Raw genomic sequence first — 12,236 nt, 5'->3', positions numbered from 1 at the left:
AAGCTACACAAAATATATAAACTGGGAATTTGAGATGACTTGGTTTTAATAAATGTTAATTCACATTATATTATAAATATTAAAGCACTGGTTGATAGTCCCATTTGAAAGGAAAACTATTTTTTAAAAGACTAACTCTGATAACGTGTACATACATCAAAAGGAACTGGAACCAGAATTTAAGTTGAAATGAAAAACCTCAAACCCAGAGTGGGGGATTTGACTCATTTCAAGTCCACCACATGCCACTTATTCCACAAAAGGGATAAAGAGAAAGAGGGTTACATTAATTAAAACCAAACAGGCATTTTGAACAAACAAATATTTTCCCAGACAACAATGACTCATAACCCTTATAAACCCTTTCAAAGCGAATAACAAAAAGTGTGGGGACTCAATTGTGCTCTTTCCTCTTAATCAAGAAAGTTGTAACACACAATCTGTTACTCGGCCTCAAAACCTTGCCGTGCACACACACGCCTAAACTGATGAGAGACAAAAGTAAAGAATATGAAAACGGGTGTGTGTCCCATTGAGCAAAGCAGGTCACAGCTGCACACTGAGGCACAACTGTGCTGACCGTCTGTCCACATGGCAGCGAGACTCTGTGTGCGCCGCATGACAAAGCCCTGGCTCACCGACTTGCAGACCATGTGGTGTTCTTGCAAAAGATTCCCTTATTAGATCTTTTTTTAGACACTGGGGGTGTGACTCATGTGTGTTAGATATCCTGAACAACACATTCCACCAAAGGTGCTGAAAAACAGCTCTCTGATTAAATATTGTCTTTAGAAAGTTGTTAAAAATTAAGGAAGGTGTGGGAGAGTGAGGGGACAGTGAGTCAGTATAAACCCCCCTGATCATGTGACTTCAGACACCATGGTAACAAAATCAGTAAGCAGCCTTAGTATCAAACACATGAGAAGCAAACAGTTTTAACTGTTTAATAAAACAAAAGCAACTTACTCATAGTGATGTGAATGCTCACACGTCCCAAAATGTAAAAACCAAGAAAGCAGTGATGCAAAAATCATATTTAGAGAATACATATGGCTAACTGAACTCTTACTGCCATCCAGGGTTTCGCGCTCTCAGATGATAAATTAGATAAATTAAACTTAGTAGTAAACTTCTTCGGCAACCAACTGCGATTTGAGTTGAACAAATTTGACTTATTGCTAGTTCATCATTTGGGTCTCATTGAAGTCTATCCACACTACTGACATTTTAACCTGTTGTAGTTTATCCCAGTTATATGCATGAAACAGACACAACACCTCAAACTTGTCACCTGAAGGTCGCAGGTTTGAGTCTCAGTCCCGGCAGGAGTTGTAGGTGGGGGCTGTGAATGAACAGCGCTCTCTTCCTCCCTCGATACCCATGGCTGAAGATGGGTTAAATGCAGAGCACCAATTTCGAGGATGGGTTACTATACTTGGCAAAAGTCACGACTTTCACTTTTTCATTCAAATAAAGGTTAGCAAACCTCACCATTTTGGTCCTTCCAAAACTATTTTGAGGGATTCAACCAAATACTTTCAGTTGCCAAAGTTTTGGTGCATCACTACCTGAAAGCCATATACATTTGTATTACTTGGTGTTTTACAAATGTAGCTGTGACACACTGTTGCAGAGTGTGTTGTTGTGAGTTTGTGAGACAGTGTTTGCTAGTTTAGGATTGGGCCAAAATAATTAACACAACTAAGTGGCACAAAGCTATGAAATCACCACCCGGGTATCAGATGAACTAGATTCCTGCTTGATAAGAAAATGACTTGGCTGTTATAAAAGGCTGAAACATCATGTATCAGGTTTTTAAAGTATATTTTGGCTAATTCAACATGTACAGTATATTATCTACAGTACGTTCTTACGGAAGATCAAGATACATGTAAAGTACAAATGTTCATCGGTATTTCTTCCTTTTGTAGAACTGCTTACCGGTATAGCTCAATTGGCCTCATTTCAAAATGATATACTTCACATTGTTATTGATCTAAACCAACACTGAACTGACTTGAGTCATAAATAATGTCACTATTGACTCTTTGAGTGTGCAATACTGAATTTGATGTTCTCCTGTTTATCTTTGTAAAGATCCTTTGACACAATCTGTATTGTAAATTGCTATAGAAATAAAGGTGACTTAACTTGTTTAATGAGTTTAGTCATACTTCATAATGTCATAACAAGTCGCAACAGAAAGGGACAGGGATTCGGACCAGGGGTGCCCATCAGCATTTCCTGCCATGGGCACAACCTAGCGGAAGACTATGCAGAGACTTCCTGTTTGAACAGGAAATGGGGAGTATGGGGGCACAGAACAGAACCCAAAACAGTGGAGGTGATGTCAGAGGAAAACCCTAATAGTGAAACCATGAACTGTCAATTGTTACTGAACAGACAGACCAAACAGTCTCCATTCATGGGGACCGATAGTGAACTGCACAGCATCAAGTTGAAGCTTGAAACAAATACTGTGTTCCACGCTGACTGGCACATTCAAATGACAAGCTTGAACTAACACAAAATTGCATTTCTTTCTTCCCTCTCCAAACAGACGCAGATGCACAAGTCCTCAATTAAAGATGAAAAGAGTATGTTATTCAAAGTTAATGCATTAACACAGCTATGTTCTTCTGTCCATACTTCTCACTAGATTATTTGATCATGCATCAAAGCATATGGGGAGCACAAACAGAATTAAAACTGCAATAATTTGATTATATAACAACTCCCCCACGCCTAACAGACTTTTTCTTACATATGCTACTCTGTTGCTGCTCTCATTCAGTGTTCTCTAACATTTGTATTAATTAGTTAAGCATCCTTGTGAAAGACTTTTTAAACATTTTAAAGACTCATTTTAAACAACTCTTGTCTTTTACATGATTTGGGAGTAACCAGTTGCCTCAAGTGAATCATTCATTGTTTTTGTGCAACACATGCGCACACCCTTCGTTCATCAAATTTGATTTTCTGTTAACAGCCTAGCTGACAAAAGGATGAAAAACTTAAAAGTTGATTGGTGAATTATTCATCATTGGTTTCTCCTAATTTGTCTTTAGCTGATTTTATAATGATCTTCTAATTTAGAATATGATCAATGTAAAAATATGTTTTGGGCACATTTGTCTATTAAAAACTTAACATTTAAACTCTATTCTGGTCAAATGAACAAAGTTACTTGAATAACTATAAATTTAATAAAGATTTGTTCATTTTGCTGAGTGAGATTCTGATCTCCCATTACAAGTACTTACTTTGAAACATATTCAATCAGAAATTGCAAGCAAATGTCACAAATAAATACAAAGAAATTGCAAGTAACACATTGAATAAAACATACAATTTGGAAATAGAAAGACGTAAATATAATTTTCTCCAATAAAGCTCCAATAATTTAGTTTTGTTTGCAACTTTGAAAAATCACTTTTACATTGTAATAGCAATTAAAGTAAATGATAATATACAATAATAGTGTAAAACTTATTTAAATTTAAAGTGCCCTTATTATGCCATTTTGGATATTGCCTTTCATACAGTGTGTATTGTAGCTGTATGATTATAAACCATCTGCTTTTTAAGTTAATAAAGTGTTTGTCTCCCAAAAGAAAGAATCGACTCTGAACAGCTGAAACAAGTCGTCTATAATTTGTGCAGCTGTCACTGGTTAACGTATTTGCATAATAACTGCCTATGCTTTAAGTTGGCTGGCTGCAAACAATTTGACCTGCCCCTTAAGCACTTTAGCTTGTTCGCAAGGTAAACATCATGTCGAGAAGACCATGTCAAAGTAAATTTGTTTTATTTTCACCTCCGAATGAATGAGGCTACAAAGAATCACTGGTTAATTTTTTTTTTTTTTTTTCCTGTACCACAGCAGTACAACGCCAGCCTTTTTGTATGTTCCAATCATTTTACTGACAACAGCTTTAATAACAGGAAGTTCAACAAAATGCTTGCTTTTAAAAGATGGCTCTGTACCCTGTTTATTTAAACCAGTTGGCTCTACTGAATCACAACCTGTAAGTATGATAAATAATAGATGTTTATATTTTCTATGTAGCATTCAAAATACGGAACTATGGCAATAAACGTATTGCTTCCGATAAGCGCCATACACAGTAGACCAATCACAACAGACTGGGCCATCTGACCAATCACAGCAGAGTAGGCTCACAGAAAGGAGGGGTTTAGAGAGGCTGAATCTTAGAGCTGCTTCTATTGAATCGTTTGAGAATCATTGGAAAATGAAGTGAGATTATAAATGCATATTTTGAGAAAAAGTTTTTTGACCTTGCATGCATGTAAACCTATTGTACGAGACTCCCAAAACATATCAGAATCCTTTTAACTGGTATAATAATGCAAGAAACTGACTCGAATGCTGACAGTTTGCCAGGTCCCATTAGCAGACCTCAAAAGAAAGGGAGAAAACGGGAAGAAGCTGGCACCAATACTACATAATGGATTTTTGAAAGCTAAGAGTAAAAGAATGAACATTTTTCTAATTCATATGTTCTCTCGGGATGTCCTAATGCTATTGATTAACAACCTTCAACTTAATCACAAACACACACACACACACACACACACACACACACACAGCAGAATAAATGACATGAATCAGCAGAAATGCCTGAAATGGAGAAAGCAAGATACAGATGAGCATGAGTATAAAGTGAGAGCACTCTTAGAGAGCATTAGTGCACAAAAATATAAACAATACTTTCAATATTTAACAGTAGAAGATCTCAAATAGTTATGTTAAACATCTGGTTTAAAGGGAACAAATCAATACAAATGATCAAAGTCAACATGAAACAGCAAAATATATTAGCATTGACTGGATGGCACTTATGCTGACAGAAATCTCTCAGCAATAGTTAAGAGTGGATCCAAATAATCTTTCTACCATCCTTAAATGGGACACCACTGATATACATCGCAGTGAAATTTATTATATGACTGTGGAGACCAAAGGATGAGTATCTTTGAAAACTGTGGTGCAGGTCACTTTTTCTAATGGATTTTATATATATGGCCTCGAGGTTTCCACAGCGATTAGGATTTAATCAGTTCTCTATAAATTCTCAATATATTGTCATTAAGACATATAGATAAACTCTATAGCCACAAATAGATCCTCTATGCTCTACAAAGTACATGTTGTGGGAATTTCATCAGATGTAATATTCCCACAGTGAAGCGGTTTGATGGGCTCCATTCCAGCTACAGTTCTGAAATCTTCCATTCGATGACCACTCACCATACAGCTTTATGATCCTGTCAGAAAAAACTGCTCGCTATAATTCCTCTGAAGTATTTCCAGATTTTGATTCTGGCTGCTGCCAGTCCCCTAACACTCTTTGGACTGATATGTGCACAACTTTGAGGAAAACAAGCTGGAAAATTGTTTGAGCAAAAGATAAACTTAAGAGTGTAGACTGAGTGTAAACTAGGGATAGGCCACATCCAACAACCAACTAGCTTATAAGTGAAGATGATGATTTTATGTAGATTATTGGGGATAAAATAATTATTTTATTATGTAACAACAATTTGTGGAGTTATTTTAGCTGTTGGAAAGTTGGAAAAAAAAAAACATGAATTCTGTTTCATTAAACTACGGAAGTAGTTCTAAGCGGCCATGCATTATAATTTTTTTTCTTCTTGTTTCCTCGTTATAACGACAATTTTCTCGTCATAACGAAGGTGTTTTCTCATTATAACGACTTCATTTTCTCTAAGAAGTTACAAAACTATAGACCTGAATATAACTGATGGGGTGTTGTCTATCCACTTTACTGTACGCGGACCTTCCTCGTGATCGCTATAATTTGTGCAGTCTTGTTCATTACTGACATTTAATTAATTAATAAATGGTAAATGCTTGAATCATTATGATTATTTTGTGTATTAAGTTCCTGCTAGATGCATGAGTTTCACCAATGCGTTCTGTGTCATATAATAATTGCTTATCAAACCAAGGTTGACGTCACTGTATTCTGTTTGCACCTATATCTTTATTTGTGCTTCTTTTAGGCACATGATTAGGTAGTTAATAAGCGGATATGTTCTGTTTATTGTTCTGGGATTTAACGATGTATAACGTTTTTAAGGGAGAACTATTCCTTTAAAACGGTTTAGTAGTTTTAATCAGCGCAACTCACAACTAGACTATTTAGTGCTTACCTAGTGTAAACACTAAACAATTTCTGCACATTGCAATAAGAACATGTTCTCCAATTGTAAGCCGTCTGCTGAAACTGGCACCTGTCGAAGTTTGTTGACCCGGAATCTGTGTGGGCCACAATGGCCACAAAGAGCCACTGAGAGCCAAACAATGAGGCTGACCTGAAAACAGGCTGAAAGTTTCCTGTCTGGCACATGAGAGTGCAATTTGGAGCAGCCGCATAATAAAACGGCCATAGTGGCCATGAGATTAACCGGAGGGTGACTAGGGGTTTGGAATCTCCCAAGGATGTGTGTATGTGTGTGAGAGACTGCACTGCACACGTACCTTCAACTGAACCCATATAATGGACATAAACCTGTTTGTGTACAAAGCCTATGACAATCCCAAACTTTGACTCATAACCTGTGTGAGTCGTTGTGAACTTGACTAGCTTGCCAGTGCTGATCCTGCTGAGCAATTGCAATGATTCCCAATGTAAAGGAAAATATTGATATCCAAACTGTTTTATTACACTTTTTAACTGAGGGATAAAATCTTACAACATAGTATCGTAATTGTACATTAGGTATAAGTAACCCAAAAACTAATATTATGTTACTCACAATCATGTCATTTTAAATCCCATCCACTGTCATTCACCTTCAGCAAACTAATTAAGATATTATATTTATCATTATTAGTACAATTATTAAATGTATAATATTTTCTCATAATGTTTGGCCATTCATTAAATTCCATGCAACCACTATTTTCATGCTTCAAAAGTACAAAAATACACTGTTAAAGACGTACATGAAGCAGCAGTTTAATCAAAGCCATCTGAAGAGATGATTACTTTATATGATCAAAAGAACAGAGCTCATTGGTTGAACCTTGTGTACAAAAGATTTTTGGGTGAACTAAAAATCACAGACTCTTTTAACAGTTAAGCAGGATTTCTGGGTCAACAGCTATTGAACATTATGAATTCTCCCAATCATGAACATTCCTTTTTAAATATGTATGCCTTTATTATTTGTAAAAAAATAAAAAAACCTGTTGAATGTACTTTGTTAGGCTCTCACTATCCATTTGTTTTGGGGAGTTAAAGTCTTTATAACAAGGTCAGACCCTCCCAAAAATTTACACTCTGTCATCCATACTCAAATCTGAACCTCCAGATAGAGCCGGTTTTCTTAACACATGCTATGTCTAGTCATACCCCAATCAATCGACCATCAATAGCCAATCAATGGAAACATCAAATGGCAATATATACTTAGGTTTGGACTATAGGTGTAATTAACTTAAGTCTAGCCTAGATCTAGTTTTTATCTGGGAAAACAATTTTATCTGAGGAAAACCAAGAAACAAACGAGATTAGAGGACTGGCGACACTTCTACCTCCATTACAGGGACACGCAAGCCTAGCCAGAAAAGTCAGCAAACAATAGAAGGACCTTCAACTATCAGCGCACACATGTTCTGTGAGCTCAAACATTCTGAATGACCCTGGAGTGTTTATGCACATGGCTGCAAGACCACGCTTCATCCCCTTCTCATGCTTCACTATACATACCCACCGTGATGTATAAATGTAATGAATAAAATAAATAGGCCTACCGCATTTTTAGAAGGAAGTTTGAAAAATGGGTAAAAAAATTTAATTCATCCAGTTACACGCTCAGGTTTCTTACAGTCAGTCCCACAGTATCACTAAGACTAAGGAAAAAATAGACTGTCCCAGAAACCTCCATCTGAAGGTGTGTAAAGGTTTTAATATTGAAGATATAAAAACTGCATGTTCTTATTTTGCTGAAATCAACATTTGCAAAAACATGCTTTTATAGCTAAAAAAAAAAAAATTGTTAAAGACTGTTAAAGTTACTGGTAGACAACTGATAGCAATGGGAAGAGAGTGCTTCAACTGTATAAAATAACTTCTTCTAAATCATATCAAGCCATACGTCATCTGTGCCAGGGCACTAAAAACAGTGCAAAATGTCTCATTTGCAAACATAAGACAGCACCAGTAAATCATCCTCCTGTACAACCAGACACTGCTACAATAACTGCATATCTTCATTCTAAACATTTAGTTTCTTTTAATCTAAATTTTCCAACACAAATTCACTGCTTTCAGATGCAACTGTATTTCCAAAAGGATATGATGCAAACATACTGGAATTTGCAGCGGAAGAATAAGCAACAATATCGCAAACATAAACAATGAAGCAACAAATAAATAACTCCATGAGGGAGTTATTTCATGAGACATTTCACAAAGTGGTGACCCGATATAATTCAATCCTCTCATTCATTCACTCTCAGAGCAGAGTCATGACCTTACAGCTGATTTCAGGTCAGTTTAATCCTTTTTAATGAACTAGATCATCCCCATGCTGTATTTGCTGCATTCTTCTTTCACCTTTCTTATGCTCTATTAATGTATTTAATTGTTTAATTCATTAAATTAACTTGTTTTAATTTAGTGTATTTGTTCTGGTCTTTCCTCTCTTTCAATATTGTAAATTGACTGAATGGGAAACCCCTGTTCTGAGGGAAGGGAAGAACACTCAGTGATATCTTTTCCAGCTGGATGAAGTAGAGCTGACGTCATGTGAGATCACTAATGTCACAAGAGGTCAAACATCAATGGGAGAGAAATGAAACGGAAGAACAAAGTTCAGAATCTGGGCAACGAGCCACTTCATTTGTTCTTTCAACGCTGGCAAGTTTAGTAAAGAGTATTGAGTAGCTTTATTATTTTATGGAACAAAATACTAAATATAAGCTTCCGCAAAGTCACAATGAAATCCAAGTTGAAAGTGAATCAGCAGTGAATAAGCTGAAACAAGACAAAGCCATCCCTAAAAGCTTTTTTTAATGTGGCGTCAGAACCTTTGTCACTTTGGTCCAGAATGACAGTCGGTGTGTGGCTACACCACATTAATGTCTGAATCATTGCAAAGACTATGAATGAATCTAACGTGTGATCTGCTCTGTACACCAGTTTCTTCACAGTTACACAGTTAAGCCTACTGTTCTCCTGAAGCAATTTATTTTATAAGTGGATAGTAAATGCAGTTTAAGCATGGTAATTTAGTATTTAAATAACAGACGCACACAACTCACAGTCTCCCCAATGTCCAAAGCCACAGGATTCTAAAATCTGCTAAAGAAAATAAAATGCTTTTATTTATTAAAATCTGTGCACTCCTGGCTAAATCAGTCTCAGAAGTTTCTTAATCAGTTGTGTTTGGGAGGTAACACTGGATAAATTAGCTCAGGGAAATCAGAGATAGTTGAGTGTGAAGAGTTTGCTCTGGAAGGCCTGAAAGCAAAGAACCAAGCACACCTGCTGATTTGTGCCAAGCATTTATACAAGCAGGTCATTCGCTGGCCTCCAGGTGCTCCATTGCGGGTTCTTGTAGCTGCTGAAGACCTATCTGGTTTCACTTTCCCTGGTGACTGTTTCACGGAGGGTTACAGTTCTCTTTGAAGGTCTGCCTCCTTTTCTGAGGGGGAGCTTTGGTAAAATTACACCAACTAACATCTGAGTCTTTTGTGTGTCCCCAGCTCTAGACCAAAAAAAAAAAAAATCCAACTCAAAGTCTACATTTTTTAATAAAGACATTCAGTCAAATAAAACCTATAAAATAACCAAACATTATTTTAAGAAATTTATCCATGTAAAGCTGGATTATTTACAGCAATTTTGGCATTGACTGTAAAATCAATGTTTAGTTAAACAGATCACCACACAGACGACTTCGATATTCGTCTCGCTGAGATGCATTAGCGACAGCTGTTTTTCTCATCTAAACTGCTTTATCCACACTCATGCCTAGAGGACTGTGCATTCCCTTCTCTGCGTGGCAGTGTACAAGTAACTGAGAAAAGAGGGAAAACTTGCCAAGTACTTATTTTCTTAAGGTCAGCAATTTACAGACTGCATCCCACAATTCCACCCATTAGCTATCAAGGATGCAGACAACACACTCTGACAGTGAATAACAAGTGCAGACTGAAATAGACTTAGAAAGAGGAAAAAGTGACCCAAGAAATAGAAACTTCCTACGATTCAATCTCGCCTTTTATTTGGCAGAAGGCTTGCAAAGCACTTGAAAAGCATGGACACCCCTCAGTGGATCTTGTCAAATTTATTTAAACTGCAGTCAGTCATAGTCCTACAAGGAAAATATCAAATTAGATTTTCTTTACTTACCAACGCAGTTACAGCCTACACTTTTTTTTTATTGACACAGTTATGTACAATAAGTCTGGTTCAGATGATCTGTTACATATTTGTGCAGAAATGATGGACACTACAGTTTTACATCCTGCTTAGACATGTTCTGTAATGAGGTTAAAATCTCATAAACAATTTCAAACTATAAAACTGAGGTGTGACCATGAACATTAAACACGTTAAGAGTAGCTCTTGTATCTCCCAATAAACTACAGGGCTTGATGTCATTTCCCTGTTCTTATGAACCAGGCTTTGTAAGGGACAATCCCTGATACCCTGTGTGTCAGGACAGTACCACCTAACTAGATTATTCTTCTAAACACCAATTATATGTAGTCCCACTTTAACAGGGGCAATGGCGGAATAGTCATGGATATGGATGAAGAATAAAAAAAAAAAACAATAATAATAAAAAAAACAATATTGAAAAAATATTGAATATTGAAAAAAAAAAAATACGTGACAAAAACATTTATGACTTCAGTGACTGTAAGGACAGTGAACATTCTGGACACATGGACTGGAGCGCACGCGACATGCAAATAAAAAAACGGTTAAACATGCAGAAAAAATTTACATAGCCTGCATTTCCAATTCATTCATTTTTTTTTTACCCTATAGGATTATCAAATGGAGATGTATGGTTTAAAGTCCAGAACTACATGCTACCCTAAGCAAGATGACAACATGTCTCAATTAATATTCATTTTAAAGCGCAGAGATGGAAGCATAATAACAATGCGTGGAAATAAACAGCTACACCAACATGGGGTGAAATGTATGGGCGTTATGAACACATGCAGCGTTGAATGAAAACACTTGACGGACTTTTTATTCTCTTGTAAAGTGTTGTAGGTGAATAAGTGTAACATGCTGAAATGATCAAACGCTCAAAATGTCACATTGATCACTGGACCATACTTTAGCCACAATACATAGCCCGGCCACACTCCCAGAACAACCAGAGGCTTTCTTTGGCTCAACTGGAGATGAAGCCAAATGTGGAATTATAAGAGTTACAGTTCTACAAACTAACCCCCACAGTCAGCAAAATTCTGACTGATGATGGAGAGCTTTTGTGCACGTGGGAACTGTCCCATTGTCAAATGACTAAGATGAATTCGCTCCCTTTTATTTAACACGCTCTTCTCGTCGTTTTGTCCAGGCAATTTTCTCATAGGAACAAACAATAACAGCACACAGTATATCTAAGTCAGTTTGTTTAGAATGGGCTCTCCCAGCCCTTGCCTAGTGTAAACCCACTTTTACAACAAAACCGCCGCTTAAGTTAAAAAGCCTATGCTTAAGTATCAGACATAAGAAAGATGAGATAATAGTAGCCACTCACCCAGCGGCGAAGAGCTCTGCAGTTCTTTTATGTAATAAAACAGCCGATAATTCTAAAAGAATGTTAAAGGTGTATTTCCCACGTCCCTGCTGCTGAACAGTGCGGTATATAAACTAAAAAGGCAAATAGTTCATTTGCCCGATTCAATCCTCAGACACATTTGAGTTTCCTCTCCCATTCTCTCTCTCTCTCTCCCGGAGAACGGAGACTGCTGCGCGTTCCCAGTTTCCCAGGCGTTCCTCGCGTCCCGTTTCCTGTCCTGCCCAGATTCAGCGCTCGACCAATCAGGAGGTGCGTGGATCCCCACTTTCTCCACACAAGAACAACAGCAGCAGAACGCTACTGGTGCGAAACGACAACAGGCAGCACATGTGCATCTTGTATTAAAACACTGAAATATAGGCAGTTAGAATAATAAAAACCCTATATGTTTTAACACCAGGTTTGGATGATTT

At 37.0% G+C, this 12,236-nt stretch overlaps 1 protein-coding gene across 6 annotated transcripts in view; it reads right to left on the bottom strand.

Moving 5' to 3' along the window:
• The window catches only part of LOC128015489 (ras-associated and pleckstrin homology domains-containing protein 1), a 54,901-nt gene extending 42,864 nt beyond the window's left edge, over nucleotides 1-12,037 (bottom strand). For 5 of the 6 annotated variants that reach the window (XM_052599354.1, XM_052599363.1, XM_052599373.1 and 2 more), the window contains exon 1: nucleotides 11,782-12,037. The gene's annotated coding sequence lies outside the window, so the exon portion shown is untranslated. The remainder of the gene's footprint in view (nucleotides 1-11,781) is intronic. The other variant, XM_052599389.1, reaches the window with a different exon arrangement.
• Between the last annotated feature and the right edge of the window lie 199 nt (nucleotides 12,038-12,236).

This window comes from Carassius gibelio, chromosome A1, assembly GCF_023724105.1.
Source record: "Carassius gibelio isolate Cgi1373 ecotype wild population from Czech Republic chromosome A1, carGib1.2-hapl.c, whole genome shotgun sequence".
Lineage (NCBI taxonomy): Eukaryota > Metazoa > Chordata > Actinopteri > Cypriniformes > Cyprinidae > Carassius > Carassius gibelio.
This window is presented reverse-complemented; position numbering and strand designations above follow the sequence as displayed.